General features: G+C 37.2%; 1 long non-coding RNA gene across 1 annotated transcript; it reads left to right on the forward strand.

Annotated features, from left to right (window-relative positions):
* Window positions 1–6,208: 6,208 nt before the first annotated feature.
* LOC123561836 (uncharacterized) lies at window positions 6,209–13,550 on the forward strand. Its single transcript, XR_006688538.2, has 4 exons — window positions 6,209–6,336; window positions 6,498–6,609; window positions 12,350–12,465; window positions 13,356–13,550. It is a non-coding gene; the product is annotated as an uncharacterized LOC123561836 (long non-coding RNA).
* Window positions 13,551–15,874: the final 2,324 nt, after the last annotated feature.

Below are 15,874 nucleotides of genomic sequence, written 5' to 3' on the forward strand. Positions count from 1 at the left end.
AATGAGATCCCTACCTGACTGGAGACCAAGCTTCATATGTTAAAATGAACCCCATATCTGACTGGAAACCAAGCCTTCATATGTTAAAATGAGACCTCATACCTGACTGGAAACCAAGCCTTCATGGTTACGTTAAAATGAGACCCCATACCTGACTGGAAACCAAGCCTTCATATGTTAAAATGAGACCTCATACCTGACTGGAAACAAGCCTTCATATGTTTAAAATAGACCCCATACCTGACTGGAAACCAAGCCTTCATATGTTAAAATGAGACCTCATACCTGACTGGAAAGCAAGCCTTCATATGTTAAAATGAGACCTCATACCTGACTGGAAAGCAAGCCTTCATATGTTTAAATGAGACCTCATACCTGACTGGAAAGCAAGCCTTCATATGTTTAAATGAAACATCATACCTGACTGGAAGCCAAGCCTTCATATGTTAAAATGAGACCTCATACCTGACTGGAAACCAAGCCTTCATATATTAAAATGAGCAGGAAAAGCCAAGCTTCCACAATGTAGAGCGCATGATAGAAAGGTCCTCTGCAACATAAAATAAAATAAAACGTATAGACAACGAGGGTGCAACAAACAAACAAACAAGGGCACACCTTTGGACCCACATTGGAATGGTCAATAGAATGGGGAAAACACCACTGAGGAGTCTGTCCAGTTCACAAGACTTCACTTTTAATCCCGATCATGCACCAAATTTACAGGACAGTGCAAATAAACATCACTGACAGAATCTTACACACGTAATGGTAACAAAAGGTACGATATGTATACAACAGATATTCGTGTTACTATGTATAAAAACACTTCATAACGAACATAATATCACAGACACTTGGGGTTCGGACCCCCAAATACCCCATTCTCCGCCGCCCCTGGTTAAGTTTAGCCAATATTTTTTTAGCATTTTACCATGTATTGAGCATAGGTGACGATCATAAAACGCATTTTGTAACATTTCAGCGTGTTTTTTTTAAAAGTATTTTACGATCAATGCTCTCAATAATACAAGATTTGAAACATCGCACGAACACTAGGAAAACAATAGCCAGTTAAACTTTTAAATGAACCCCTACCAATGAATCACTGGTATCAATCGTCAGATCTGTTACCATTCTATCAAATGACACCGGTCCCGACAACTGTCATTTGTATTCCGACGAGAAATCAATAATAACATAAATCAATCAATCTAAATTCTATGGAACACTTCCTTGCGAATTGATCCCTGCTTTGAACTGCGCATATCGTTGCCGGGTACCAAAATTGATACCGTTTCGACTACATTATACCGGATTATCGCTTCAGCACGTGTTACACGAGGTTTGTTTACATAAAGAAGTGATGATCTGGTTTAACATAGCCGTAAGAGTATCAATTTCGGTACCCGGTTTATGACATGCGCTACACAAAGCGAGGGTCCAGCGCAAGCAAGTGTTCTCATTGTTCGTGCGATGTTTCATATCTTGTAATATTGAGAGCATTGATGGTAAAAATACATTTTTTAAAAACACGCTGAAATGTTACAAAATGGTTTTTGTGATCGTCACCTATGCTCAATACATGGTAAAATGCTAAAATACATTGGCTAAACTTAATCAGGGGCGGAGGAGAATGGGGTGTGTCCTCCCTGGGAGGAGGAGGTAAAATGAGTAAATAAGGGGTTCCTCCTCCCTAGAAAATGAGCAGAAATGAGTGAATGAGGGGTTCCTCCTCATTGGGAGGAGGTAAAATGAGGGAATGAGGGATTCCTCCTCCCTAGAAAATGAGTAAAAATGAGTGAATAAGGGGGTTCCTCCTCCTTGAAAATTGAGTTAGAAGTGTTTATCCTCCATAGAAATGAGTTAAAACCGGTACAAGAGTGGTTTCCCTTCTTATGAAACGAAATAAAATTGACAATGAACATTCTATGACGACTACTTCATACTGATTTTGGATTCTTTGCAACTCGTTGTTGTCGTAGTAGAGCAGAGGAGGAGGAGGAGGAGGAGGAGGAAGAGGAGGTGTATAAAATTGGCTAAAACTACTTTCTTTGTCATTTTAAAACTTGACACCATGGTTTACACATGCACATACTGCAACAGAAAGTTTGGGAGAAAAGATAATCTAAAAAGACACTTACAACACACTCATAACGACAATATGTCTGAAAATCTTTCAAAGAATGGAAACTCTTCAGATGAGGAAATAGACTATAGTAAATCCGAAACTATTTTCGACAGATACAGGAAAAGCTTAAATGCTGCTGTTGATGATGATGATGAAGATACTGACGATGATGATAATGATGATGATGATGATGATGATGATGATGATGATTCTGGCTATGAAACCGATACTGATACGAAACATCAGAACGACTCTTCTAGCAATTATAAACAAAGGAAACATATTGATATATGGCAACACTTCCTAGATCTTGCCTACGATGCAGGTGAAGAAATGCTAAATGAAAAGGCCAAGAAGAATCATAAAAATACCCTGAGAGCACACCGCAAGAAATTCAAGATTTAACATTTGATGAGCTGAAATCATTGTATAACAAACAGTTCAGACAAAACTATATTGACTTCATCCGAAAAATGAATGCACTTCGTAAAAATCCGGTACATCAAAAAATTATGAGAAGTGCGAAGCGGTTAAGAGAAGAAGACGAATTCTCAAAAGATGAAGCGATACAGTATGCTGTTAAAAAGAGGAAATATCTAATGGAGAGTGTTATGGATCAATACCCATTGCCTGAGCTTGAGGATATGGATGAAAGTAGTGAAGAGGAAGAGAGTACAAACAGCTCAGAGGAAAACGTGGATAACATTTATACATACAATAATTACTGACTAGACTGATAACTGTCATATTACTGATTAACAGAACATTTATAAACATATTACTTTGCAAACAGTTCATGCTATGGATTTTTAAAGTTAAAATAATATTTATAATTATTATGTTTAGTGCGCTACCTTGCTTACTCGCACTGTATTTGTAGCACATATGCAAACACTGTCACACCTGCAGTAAATGTATGTTATACAGAAAATAAATGTTTTCAAACCTATTCCTTTGTTTCTTCAAGTTTCTATGTGCACGGCATGTACCTTCAAATGATGTCTTGGATTACATAATATGAAATATAATCATTTTTAAATCTTGGTGTTCAAACATCTTTACTCTCCTAATCTTAAGTACCACATTCTATTAAAACATTAAACAATATTTACTCGTCACATTTATAGTAATAACAAACAATTTGACTTTGTTCTTATATTCAATAGGTATCTTTCTAAACACATTTACAATTTTGTAACTGCGGTTTGAAACACGTTCAGTACATTTGTATAACTAACTTGAAATAAATCTGTGAATTCAGTCTTTTGCAAAACAATATATTTTTTTCCTAGCGTTATAATTATCATATACTTATTTTCAATAGTCAGTGAGTGCTAGATGCTGGCTAGGTCATAGACAAATCGTGATTATGTATTACATCGAGGTTAAATTTATATGAAATCTAAAAGGAATTAAAGTTTTACAAATATTATAAAGAATGAAATCGCCTACTTGAAACAAAAATGAAACTAAATGGTTAATAAAGAAACAAACTTAATAGACTTAGATACTAATTGTTTATTTCTTTGGATAAAATCTAGGATTGAAATACATCTGTCAGCTAGGCTGTAATATTGAGTGTCCAGACACTGCTGCAGCATTGTTATCCAGACACGTAACTTAATTGGAAATAAAATCTTTCAACAACCAAGGTGTGGGGAAGATTTGTTCCCCACAAAAGTCAGGTATCACTCATAGCTAAATCATAAACAATGTTTTGCTATCAATTAAAATAAACAGTATCTCTTAAAACAATATCACTGTACCGTCTTTATCTAGGGAATAAAAATAATGTCTCATTAAATTGGAATTTTATTTATAATTAGATTCTTATAAATCTTTGAGATTGGCCTATTGTTATTTTATTGCATATGTATTTTACCTGTATGTACAAATGGATGAAACTTGAATAAACTATGAACTCAAACTGAAATACGTCTGGTATAATTGAACATGTTAGTTTTGTAAAATATGCCCCTGTAATGTGTAATATAGTGCATAATACAGGTTGTCTTAGGGCCATGACCATTCAATCAATTTTATTATATTATATTATATTTCGCCATCATTAAGTCCAATGATTTTATACGCTACCTTTAAGTCGTAACAATGGACTATAATATTTGTTTAAAGTCTTAGCCACTATGCTAGTCATAATATTTCATCATACATTCTTTACTAATTTACGAATACAGAGTTCCTCTGAAGGTTATCTGATTTGTAAACCCTATGATCAATTTATTTGTATTTCACATCAGTCTGTTTGTATTTCACATTACCAACTTACGTTCATAAAATTGACTTATTTTGGTTTTGTGTAAGGATTTCTTATTCAAATTCGATTTAACTTATTTAATTCATTGTCAATTCTATTTCGTTTCATAAGAAGGGAAACCACTCTTGTACCGGTTTTAACTCATTTCTATGGAGGATAAATACTTCTAACTCAATTTTCAAGGAGGAGGAACCCCCTAATTCACTCATTTTTACTCATTTTCTAGGGAGGAGGAATCCCTCATTCCCTCATTTTACCTCCTCCCAATGAGGAGGAACCCCTCATTCACTCATTTCTGCTCATTTTCTAGGGAGGAGGAACCCCTTATTTACTCATTTTACCTCCTCCTCCCAGGGAGGAGGAACCCCTCATTCACTTATTTTGTGCTCATTTTCTAGGGAGGAGGAACCCCTTATTTACTCATTTTACCTCCTCCCAGGGAGGAGGAGGAGGAGGAGGAGTCCCTCATTCACTCATTTTTATTCATTTTCTAGGGAGGAGGAATCCCTCATTCCCTCATTTTACCTCCTCCCAGTGAGGAGGAACCCCTCATTCACTCACTTTTACTTATTTTCAAGGGAGGAAGAATCTCTGATTCAGTTACCTTAAACTAGTTTTGGCCACATTGGTTATTATTTCAAAAGACTGGATGTAAAATTGTATGAAGGAAATGCAGTTAATCCACTATACAAACAAAAACACGCGCTTAAAAATCTTCAACAGGGCTATCATTCAATACTGTTAAATCGCAACTTTGTTTTTATATAGGAATTATCGACTGGACAAAGTGTTTAGGTTTCCATTCATAAAATTGACAATGTTTGTTTTGACCATTTTTCTTTTTGACTAAACAAATGCTCACTTTCCTATTAAAAAACTGGGCGGTTCTTAACGCACAGATGTGCATATGATGCTATTTTTGTGGTGACATACGTGTGTCACTCTTTCTTTTGTTTTAGTAGGCATTTTTGTACAGGTTATGGCATACATTTGTCACCGTTTGTTTACAGAAAAACATTGGTGCAATGAAAGCTATTCTTATGGATACACAAATGTGTCACCCTTTCTATTGTTCTGGTGACACAAGTGTGTCACCTTTTCTATTGTTATGGTGACACAAAAGTGTCACCCGTTCTATTGTTTAATTAGACACACTATTACGTCATTATATCAACAAATTGATGCTGGATCCCCCCCCCCCCCCACACACACACACCCCTTTCATCACCGTTATACCCCAAAACACGCGTAAATTGGATAAAATACTGCAAACCAAACGAAATAAAGGCAAGAATGTCAGTGTCCGACAGAACATCTTATAATCAGAACTCGATGTCAGAAAGAACCTTCCCGGCGAATCATGTGGTGTCAGACAGAACATTTGTGGTCTCCTCATACGACTTGAACACCTCGTATTTTCAGAAGTATTGGAGGTTTTGCCGGGATATTTGGCAGACAAAGAGATAGAATAGGGGTTTTTATGCCAAGCTTGTTGCCTCAGAGATAAGAAAAAATCCTCGGTTCAATATCCAAAACAATGAAAATCTGGCCGTGAATTGGTGATCTGTGTGATTATCTGGTGTTCTTTTTTTCCGAAAACATTCCTATAGATGCCTCTTTCTATCTTCGAAACCTGAAAGGAATCTGGTTTACGTTGCTTCACATTGTGTATAGACAAAATTGAAAATACTTACCACAAAACGAAAACAAAACAAAAGTGTCACGATGTCCAATCCGATGTCATGTTGCCTTGTGGTGTCGCGTTATGAGGAAAAAAGGAGTAGTATTAATTTTAAAGCTTTTTCCTTAAATGTGTAACATGCTTCATAATTTTTCAAGACCTTCCTTGTATATGTTTTGTACGTTACAGGAAGATATTTAAACAGGTAGAAGTCCGACAAGAAATATTCTCATTGAAACACGGAGAGAGGTAACATCTTTATAAATTATCTTTATAACTTCTGATTTAATGGTGTGTTTCTTTTACAACAATACAACTGTTGATCTAAAATATTGTAATTGTAATGAAATGCGCATATATGTTCAATATTTAATGTTGTTACATAATCCTTCTTTGTTATTGTTTTTCAGTTTTCAAAACAATTTGAAAATGAAATTTTTCACTATAATAGCTGTTTTCGTTGTTATGGCAACAGTTATCTGCATTTCACAGGCAGACTCGTCATCGTCATCGTCAGAAGAGGTAAGAATGATTGCCAATTTCATCAACTTAAATCTTCACTTTTTACTATGTATGCCACAGGTAGTGAATCCGTAATGACGCTCGGCAATTTCCGTGCGATTACGTTATCTCCGTATACTACTTCGGTATTCTTCGGACCCGCCCGCTTAGCTCAGAAGGGAGAGCGCAGATCTACGGATCGCGGGATCGTTAGTTCGATCCACGGACGGGACGGATGTTCTCCGTGACGATTTGATAAAAGACATCACCTCTAATTCATGTGGGGAAGTTGGCAGTTACTTGTGGAGAATAGGTTTGTACTGGTAGAGAATCCAGCAACACTGGTTGGGTTAACTGACCGCAATTATATATGAAATACTGTTGAAAAACGGCGTTAAACCCAAACAAACAAGGTACCAACCGAGTTTACATTACGGGTCGATCATCTACGTTTCAAACGAGAAATATAAAATTGTTAAAGAGTGCCTTGTACCTTTCGGTATAATTAGTTAATGAAGCTGATTTACTCTTTAAGATTTAATCAAACTGTCAAAAGCTCTATTATCATCTGAAACTTCATGATCCTTTTTTATTTCCAAGGAAACATTTTTATTTAATCTTCTGTACGAAAATAGGACCTGTTTTACACCTGTATAACGTCGGTAAAATACCTGTATTTTGAAATTACCGCTGTAAGAGATATGTAAGTGGAAAATGACCAGACATATAGTTGAAATTGACAGGTGTAAAATATGCAGTTCTCAAAAATACAGCTGTAAAATTACAATTGGCAATGGACGTGTGCTGTAACTTTTTTTGGAGAGAAACCTAAGTATTGTCAGCCATCTTGAATAGATTTTGGCGGGATATAACTGAAATTCACAGAGACATCACGTCTTCTAAAATATTGGAATTTTAACCATTATGGAGTAAGCGCAAATGTTTATTTATCTAACATAGTTGTAAAGCGTATTGTTATAAAATGCTAAAATCACTAGATGAAGCAGGACGGGTATGTTGGGCTTCAAAAGTAAAGAATATGATGTATACGTATGGCTATGGATATATTTGGATTGGCGGTGTCAGTATGTTTATTCAGATGTTCAAACAACGCACCAATGTTTTTCTGTAAACAAACGGTGACTGTTTTAGTTAATGTCGCTGTGTGCACTATAAACATTTTAATACATTACTAAATACTGAAAGATACCTGTATCTCGATATACCTTTAAAATATAAAATTGCACATGCGAAATTTAGATGTTCAAACCATAAGTTTAGAATTGAAACAGATAGACATGTGAATATACCTCGAGAAGGAAGGATTTGTCAGTATTGTGTAGAACTCATATCAATGTTGTAGAAAGTGAATGCCATGTATTTTTACAATGTCCAAGATTTCATGCAATTCGTAATCAATCATCTGTCTAACTGGTACTACATTGGGTACTACATAAACGACTTTTATGAATTGTTAAAAAGTGACAATTCTGAAAAAAAAAACATTAAGAGAATAGCTGTATTTGTTCAACATTTGCTTAATGTATAGAAACTCATCATGCATTCACCATTTACTTAATATGGATGTGTTAACAATGAAAGAAAGAATACTCACTTTGTTTCAGTAATGCATAATGGATTAAACCTAAAAGAGTTATCTGTGTGTATTTATATGTATGCATGTGTATTGTGGGCCGGTGGCCTTTAACTGCAAAATAATATTGTTGAGTTAAGTTGTGTTGGTACAAGATTGTCATATGTTTTCATGACAAAGAAAGATGTTTACATGAATTCTACTTTGTATCCTACATTTGAATTTCACTATTGCTATACTGTAAACATATTTCATATTGTTCTTGATTTACTAGATTATTTATTTTGCTATTTTTGTAGTACTTGCTGCCCTTTCTAGGGAATAACAATCCATTCTTAAACTTTTTGTATCTCTACTTTCGTCTCTTAAAGTAGCCATTTTTTCAACACCTGTAATATTCTACAGCTGTCACATTTAGGCATTTTTACAGGGTAACCGTTTTTCATTTTACTGCTGTAAGATTTTGTTAAAGCTGTATCTAATTCGTATCATTCGTTTACTATCAAGTAAATGTTGTTATATTAAATTTGAACAAAAATACAGGTCTTTTATAGCTGTAAAATTTTGTACAGGCTTTCACTTTCTAATTAGCGTTGACAACGAATTTTCTGGTTATATAATATTTTACATCAAATTTACTTTTTAAACACTCTTTTGGAATTATGAAGTAGTCATTGATAATTAAACCATTTTAAACCATATTTTTTCAATTCCAATATAATTTTATTTACTTATACAGGGTTGTCAATAAGAACCGGCCGCCGGCCGAAATGGACGGTTCAAATGGCATTTGGGCCGGTTCAAATTCGCCAAAAAAAAAAAAAAAAAATTCGGGCCTAAAAACATTAACCCATCGGTTATAGTTTTTTTTTCACGATTCTGTCACGAAAATATAATTTGTATGAAGAACTCTCCATCCAGTCTAAAAATCGATATTATTCACGGCCGTTTCCGTTCGTAATACACAGCGTGTCATCACGGGCGATGGTTTCATACACTGCCACGTGCCTGTCGATCTTTGACTTGAGTTAAAACACGCAATAAACCAATGACAGCTGTGGATGTAGAACGCGTGACGTTTTTTATCGGCAAAACTATTTAAGCTCCGCCTTTACAAATGATGATATACGTACGTCATAATTGACGAAATCAAAGCTAACGTCAAAGAGACGAAAATCATGTTTCACGGACTGAATTATTATAACAGGCCTCGACCTTAACTTTTTTCAGCAGTTGCCAGCAGGTCCACCAACTGCTAAAATCTAGTAGACCTGCTCAGACTTTAGTGGACCTCCAATTCCATCACATAAATTGTGATGTTGTAGACGTCATAACTTCATATGACTCAAAGAAACAGGACTTATTTCTAAAATAATTAAAAATGGAAGACAGTAGCAATCTGTTATCCCGAAAAATAATTATTTTGAAAAGTGTCCCAAAATATGGACACAATAATCATCATCCTCCCGACCCGTGTTGAAAGTGAAAAAAAAAATCAACACTTATCGGTAATTATTCTGATGATAAACTAAGTAATTGGCCGTTTTCATCATCAGTTAACACCCCCTCAAAGAGCTAAAAGAAGTGTGTCGGTTATTGTGGCATCTGCAGTGGAGATCAAAGCGGTATAGTTTCCCCGAGATTGTCATGGCATTACGTCATGTTTTCGCGCCATGTGACACATCACTGTCTGATCGTACTTTCTCGATTCCTTTAATTGTTGAGAAGAAATCAGTAAAAAAGTTTTTTCTTTAATTTTTTAAAAGCGACTGTGCAATATCCCGAATAAACTGACATGTAAATGTGTCAAACCGTGAACGATGATAGTGGATGTCCTACCTCTGTGACCTATTTGCCCTCAAGAAATTTACATTATTGTTTGAGAAGAATATCTAACAACAACAAAGTGTTGTGTCAAAAAAAATATGTACAAAGAATCATTTAAAACTTATTAAAAACCGCAACGACATCATACTGCTTCATTTTAAAAGCACATTTCTATTTACGTTCATGAGGTCACGTAACTTATTCTGCCGCGCTAACAGAAATCTGTTTGCCAAAAATCGTTTTACTCCATGTATTTAAATTGCTGCCGCTTTTTCATTATTTAAGATTTTTTAATTGTGTTTTTTGTACTTTCTGGTGAATAGTCTGAATTTTATTACCATAGTATGTACCGTTTATTTACTTTAAGAAGGAAATAAATGATCAAGATCGCGCTGTTTGAAATTTTACAAAGCATTATATGAAAATTTTATCGTTTTTAAAGAATTTTGCCTACATTCCTGTAGATATCTTATTAAAATTGTTATAGAATTTAAACTGTATTAGTTCTCAAGCGGTGTTGAAAATTTGAAGCGATTATATTAAAAAATGAATGCACTACGCGCGTTTTTTGTGTCAAAAGTAACCGCGATGTAAATTAGATAGTACAAAGAGCTATAAAAATAAATGTATTTTATACTTCTTTGGATAGTACGATAGGGCGCACGTGCTTGTGGAATGGAAAATTACCAGCATGACGTTTTGATATTTTTACGATTCGCGGGTAAATTCCAGTCAATCCAGGTAATTTTGCCGGATGTAATTTCTCAATTTGGTAAAGTTACCACGTAAAAACCACTCGCCCGATCGGTTGAGTAGTCCATTCGTGCTATCCTGACTTTAACTCGCCAATGCTTATAACTGTAGAATGCCGTACTTAAGGCAAAATCAACTTTCGTTTTGTGAATTCGCCGATATGGGTACGATTTCCCCCCTATTTTCACTTTTAAGGGTTTTATTTTATTTGCAGACCGTGATTGAAAATTGGTTGACCGTCGGTCTACCCAACTTTTGATAGTGGACCTGTCGATATTTTGGTTGCGTCGGTCCAACGGTCCACCGCTAAGGTCGAGGCCCGATTAATATTAGCTACAGATCTGCGTGAAAATATATTCATCAGTAATCGTAGTGTCAAAGTTATATTTTGTAGCAAAAATTTCGGAAGAAAGAGTGATGGGACATCCGCGATAATTTCTAAGAATTTTGAAATCATGAGTGTCGATGGTCCCGATTTAAAAGAAAAGACAACAAAAAACAAAACAAAGAAATTATCCACAAGCTCCTTTACATTTAATAATCCAAAATCGCTCATAACTAATCGTGTAAACAACAATTTTCGGATATTTTCACACCTATTTACCCCTGTCGAGTGCTGTTTATTGCATTGTATAACAAAGCCAGGTGTTGATTATAATGTGTGACAACTGAGACAGATATTTAATTTCTATAAAAAAATTATTAATCACAATCAAATTTAGATCAGAAAATATATATTGGCTTTTACCTTTTTTCTATAAATTTTTGAAATCGAAAGTACAGTAGTTGTCGCGGTATCAGCCGGCCGATTTTTGATAAATATTTCTCTTAAATCATTTTAATAAGAGGAAATGTCATGGTAAATTTTTATATCAGATACTGTCAAATGCTGTTAAACTGTCTTTGCACCATCATAATTTGTCAAACACATCCTTTAAACTGGAGATTTGGTCCCGGACATACAATTTTGGATATCTGGATTTTGATCAATAAAAAATCGAGGCTAGGGGTTTTGGATAAGGATAGGTGGGATGAGAATCAAACAGTTAATTTTCTATGCCTAAACTTGTATTACTTCTAACTCTGTACATTTTGTTTTGATGGTTCTAACAGTGACATTTTTTGTCACGCCAAATTGTAAAAATTCATCTGGGGAATCTTCTTCCCCACAAAAGAAATATGAGTAGGTCTACAGGTTTAATTCTCAGTAGAGTTTTGAATTTAGATATACAGTAGTTCAATAACTATTTGATTTTGCAAAGAAGTAAAACAAAGAGTTGGAGTGTGGTGACAAGTTAGATATTAGCATTTCAGGACTTGAAAATGCATTAATGAACGTGTAAATTCATTTTTATTATTATCTCCAAATTTACCAGGTGAGCTCATATTAAAGAATGTGAAAATAAGAGTATATTGTATTTAAAAATGCAGTGGAAAATGTTCTTAAATGCTTCCAAAATGCAGGAAATGAAGCGCTGAATTTCAAAATTTTACGGGGGAGCATGCCCCCGGACCCCCCTAGCTGGCCGCCTACATTTCTATTTCAGCCTGTTCAACAAAAACTTATTGACAACCCTGCTTATAAAGAGAGGATGGTACTTCAATAATTACCAAAGAGGACGATACTTCCCTGATAACCGATACTACGGAGGCAGACAAGACTACAGTGAAAGAAGATCTCCCGATAGAGATATTCCAGATATGTAAGTTTCTCAAAAATATGCAAACACTTTATCAACTGGTCCTACCTAGACTGGCTCCCGTTCCTATGTTTGTTCTACATATATATATGTTTATTCATTAAGAGGGAAGTAACTCCAGCAGGTTATTTCTTCATTGACTTTTTTATTGCCCCTGGCTCCGAACATAGGTTCAGCCGTCAGAAAAATGTGCTATTTTAGGGGCTAAAGATTTTCTTATTTTGCTTGCAGTATTTATATAAAAAAATAACCATGCAGCCAGGGAGCCAGGCCAGGTCCTACCGCACGGGATTTGTTGTAAAGGTCATTCGTCACACAGAAGTCATAACGTCTGAAGTCATGTATCATGAGGAAATGGATTTCAAATATAAATATCTCCAAGTTTATGTCGAACCTTTCATATCTGAGATCGTGAAATTGTAAAAAAGTGTAACAGAATAAATGTTTTGTAGCTTTTAAAAGGAATCGTGTGTCTATCAAAATACATAAAAATGTGTTGGACTAAAAGTGTAAAATAATTGCTTATGTATTATATATAGCAGTGGAAAAGGGATTCCTTCTTTCACGTTTATGAATGTAATTTTCCTGTATGAACACGCGTCTCTGTCATTGTTGGAATTTATATTCTCATGTTTACCTTAACCTGTCTAATTGTATAATAATAATATTAACTGTGCGAAATGTTCAATTATACACTTTTATGAAAATTATGTTAATAAAGTCATTATATTTAAATAGATTCGTGTGATTTCCTGTGCCGCCGGTAATACCTTGAAACTTCATAGTAAAACCATTTATCCTCATTAGTAAGTAAAAGTGATACCTGCAATTAGCGAATGAATTGATTCAAATTGAAAACAACCAGCATATTATACTTTCTGATTCTTTTCCAGTTTCGAATGAATATTCTGAAGAAGCGAAAGATGCTATAAAGAGAGAAGATTTCAAAGTATATGTCTGCAGATGTTTTATTTTCTTTTAGCTTGATGATATCTTATTTTCATAAGTGATTTCTTTATTCATCGAAACTCCAGTCAAACAAACTATATGTGTTGTCATTCATTAATCAATAAACTGTAAGCTTTTGTTCTCTATATAGATTTTGTTATTTATATAACATTGTATAGTTATTTCACCTTCTAGTCTGCAGTTGCCATGAAAAAAATTGAAAATCGTCTTTATGCCTAGATTGATATAAAACGTGTGCATGTATTTGAAAGCAGAAGGCACAAAAGTGACAGTTTCTGACGGGAGCTCCAGAGTAGGAGAGACTGTCGCGTGAGAGGTTCTGACGGGAGCTCTAGGGTAGGATAGACTGCCGCATGACAGTATCTGACGGGAGCTCTAGGGTAAGATAGACTGTCACGCGACATTCTGTGACGGGAGCTCTCGGGTAGGATAGACTATCGCGTGACAGTTTCTGACGGGACCTCTAGGATAGGATAGACTGTCGCGTGACAGTATCTGACGGGAGCTCTAGAGTAGGATAGACTGTCACGCGACAGTTTGTGACGGGAGTTCTAGGGTAGGATAGACTATCGCGTGTCAGTTTCTAAAGGGACCTCTAGAGCAGGATAGACTGTCGCGTGACAGTTTCTGATGGGAGCTCTAGGGTACGATAGACTGCGCGCGACAGTCTCTGACTGGAGCCCTTGGGTAGGATAGACTGTCGCGCGACAGTCTCTGACTGCAGCTCTAGGGTAGGATCGACTGTCGCATGACAGTTTCTGACGGGAGCTCTAGGTAGACTGTCGGGCGAAGTCTCTGATGGGAGCTCTAGAGTAGGATAGACTGTCGCGCAACAGTTTCTGACGGGAGCTCTAGAGTAGGATAGACTGTCGGGCGACAGTTTCTGACGGGAGCTCTAGGGTAGGATAGACAGTCGAGTGACAGTTTCTGGCGTGAGCTCTAGGTAGACTGTCGGGCGACAGTCTCTGACGGGAGCTCTAGGGTGGGATAGACTGTCATGCGACAGTTTCTGACGGGAGCTGTAGGGTGGGTTAGACTTTCAAGTATCTGGCGGGAGCTCCAGAGTAGGATAGACTCTCGCGCGATAGTCTCTGATGGAAGCTCTATGGTAAGATAGACTGTCGCGTGACAGTTTCTGTCGGGAGCTCTAGGTAGACTGTCAGGCGGCAATCTCTGACGGGAGCTCTAGTGTAGGTTAGACTGTCGCGTGACAGTCTCTGACGTGATTTCTAGGGTAGGATAGACTGTCGCGCGACAGTCTTTGACGGGAGCTCTATGCTAGGATAGACTGTCGTGCAACAGTTTCTTGCGGGATCTTTATAGTAGGGTAAACTGTCACGCGACAGTTTCTGACGGGAGTTCTAGGTTAGGTTAGACTGGCACGCGACAGTTTCTGGCGCGAACTCTAGGGTAGGATAGACAGTCACGCGACAGTTTCTGACGGGAGCTCTGGGGTAGGATAGACTCTCGCGCGACAGTTTCTGACAGGAGCTCTAGGTTAGATAAACTGTCGCGCGACAGTTTCTGACGGGAGCTCTAGGGTAGGATAGACTGTTGCGTGACAGTTTCTTACGGGAGCTCTAGGGTAGCATAGACTCTTACGCGATAGTCTTTGACGGGAGCTGTAGGGTAGGATAGACTGTCGCGTGACAGTTTCTGACGGGAGCTCTAGGGTAGGATAGACTCTCGTGCGACAGTCTCTGACAGGAGCTCAATGGTAGGATAGACTGTCGTGTGACAGTTTCTGACGGGAGGTCTAGGTAGACTGTCGGGCGACAATCTTTGACGGGACCTCTAGGGTAGGATCGACTGTCGCGTGACAGTCTCTGACGAGATCTCTAGGGTAGGATATAGACTGTCACGCGACAGTCTTTGACGGGAGCTATAGGTTAGAATAGACTGTCACGCGACAGTTTATGACGGGAGCTCTGGGGCAGGTTACACTGGCCCGCGACAGTTTCTGGCGGGAGCTCTAGGGTAGGATAGACAGCCACGCTACAGTTTCTGACGGGAGCTCTATGGTAGGGTAGAACCCTCCCGCGACAGTTTCTGACGGGAGCTGTAGGGTAGGATAGACTGTCGCGCGACAGTTTCTGACGGGAGCTCTAGGGTAGGATAGACTCTCCCGCGGCAGTTTTGACGGGAGCTCTAGGGTAGGATAGACTGTCGCGCGACAGGTTCTGATGGGAGCTCTAGGGTAGGATAAGACTGTCGCATGACAGTTTCTGACGGGAGTTCCAGGGTAGGATAGACTGTCGCGCGACAGTTTCTGACGGGAGCTCTAGGGTAGGATAGACGGTCGCGCGACAGTTTATGACGGGAACTCTATATAGCGTATTTATTGAAAGTTCCATTAACAAACTGTAAACAAAAGCAGAGTAAACATACGTGATTCCTATGAAAAAAATGCCCCAATACAGATATCTCTCAACAAAACTTCCCC

This window comes from Mercenaria mercenaria, chromosome 15 (genome assembly GCF_021730395.1).
Source record: "Mercenaria mercenaria strain notata chromosome 15, MADL_Memer_1, whole genome shotgun sequence".
Taxonomy (NCBI): domain Eukaryota; kingdom Metazoa; phylum Mollusca; class Bivalvia; order Venerida; family Veneridae; genus Mercenaria; species Mercenaria mercenaria.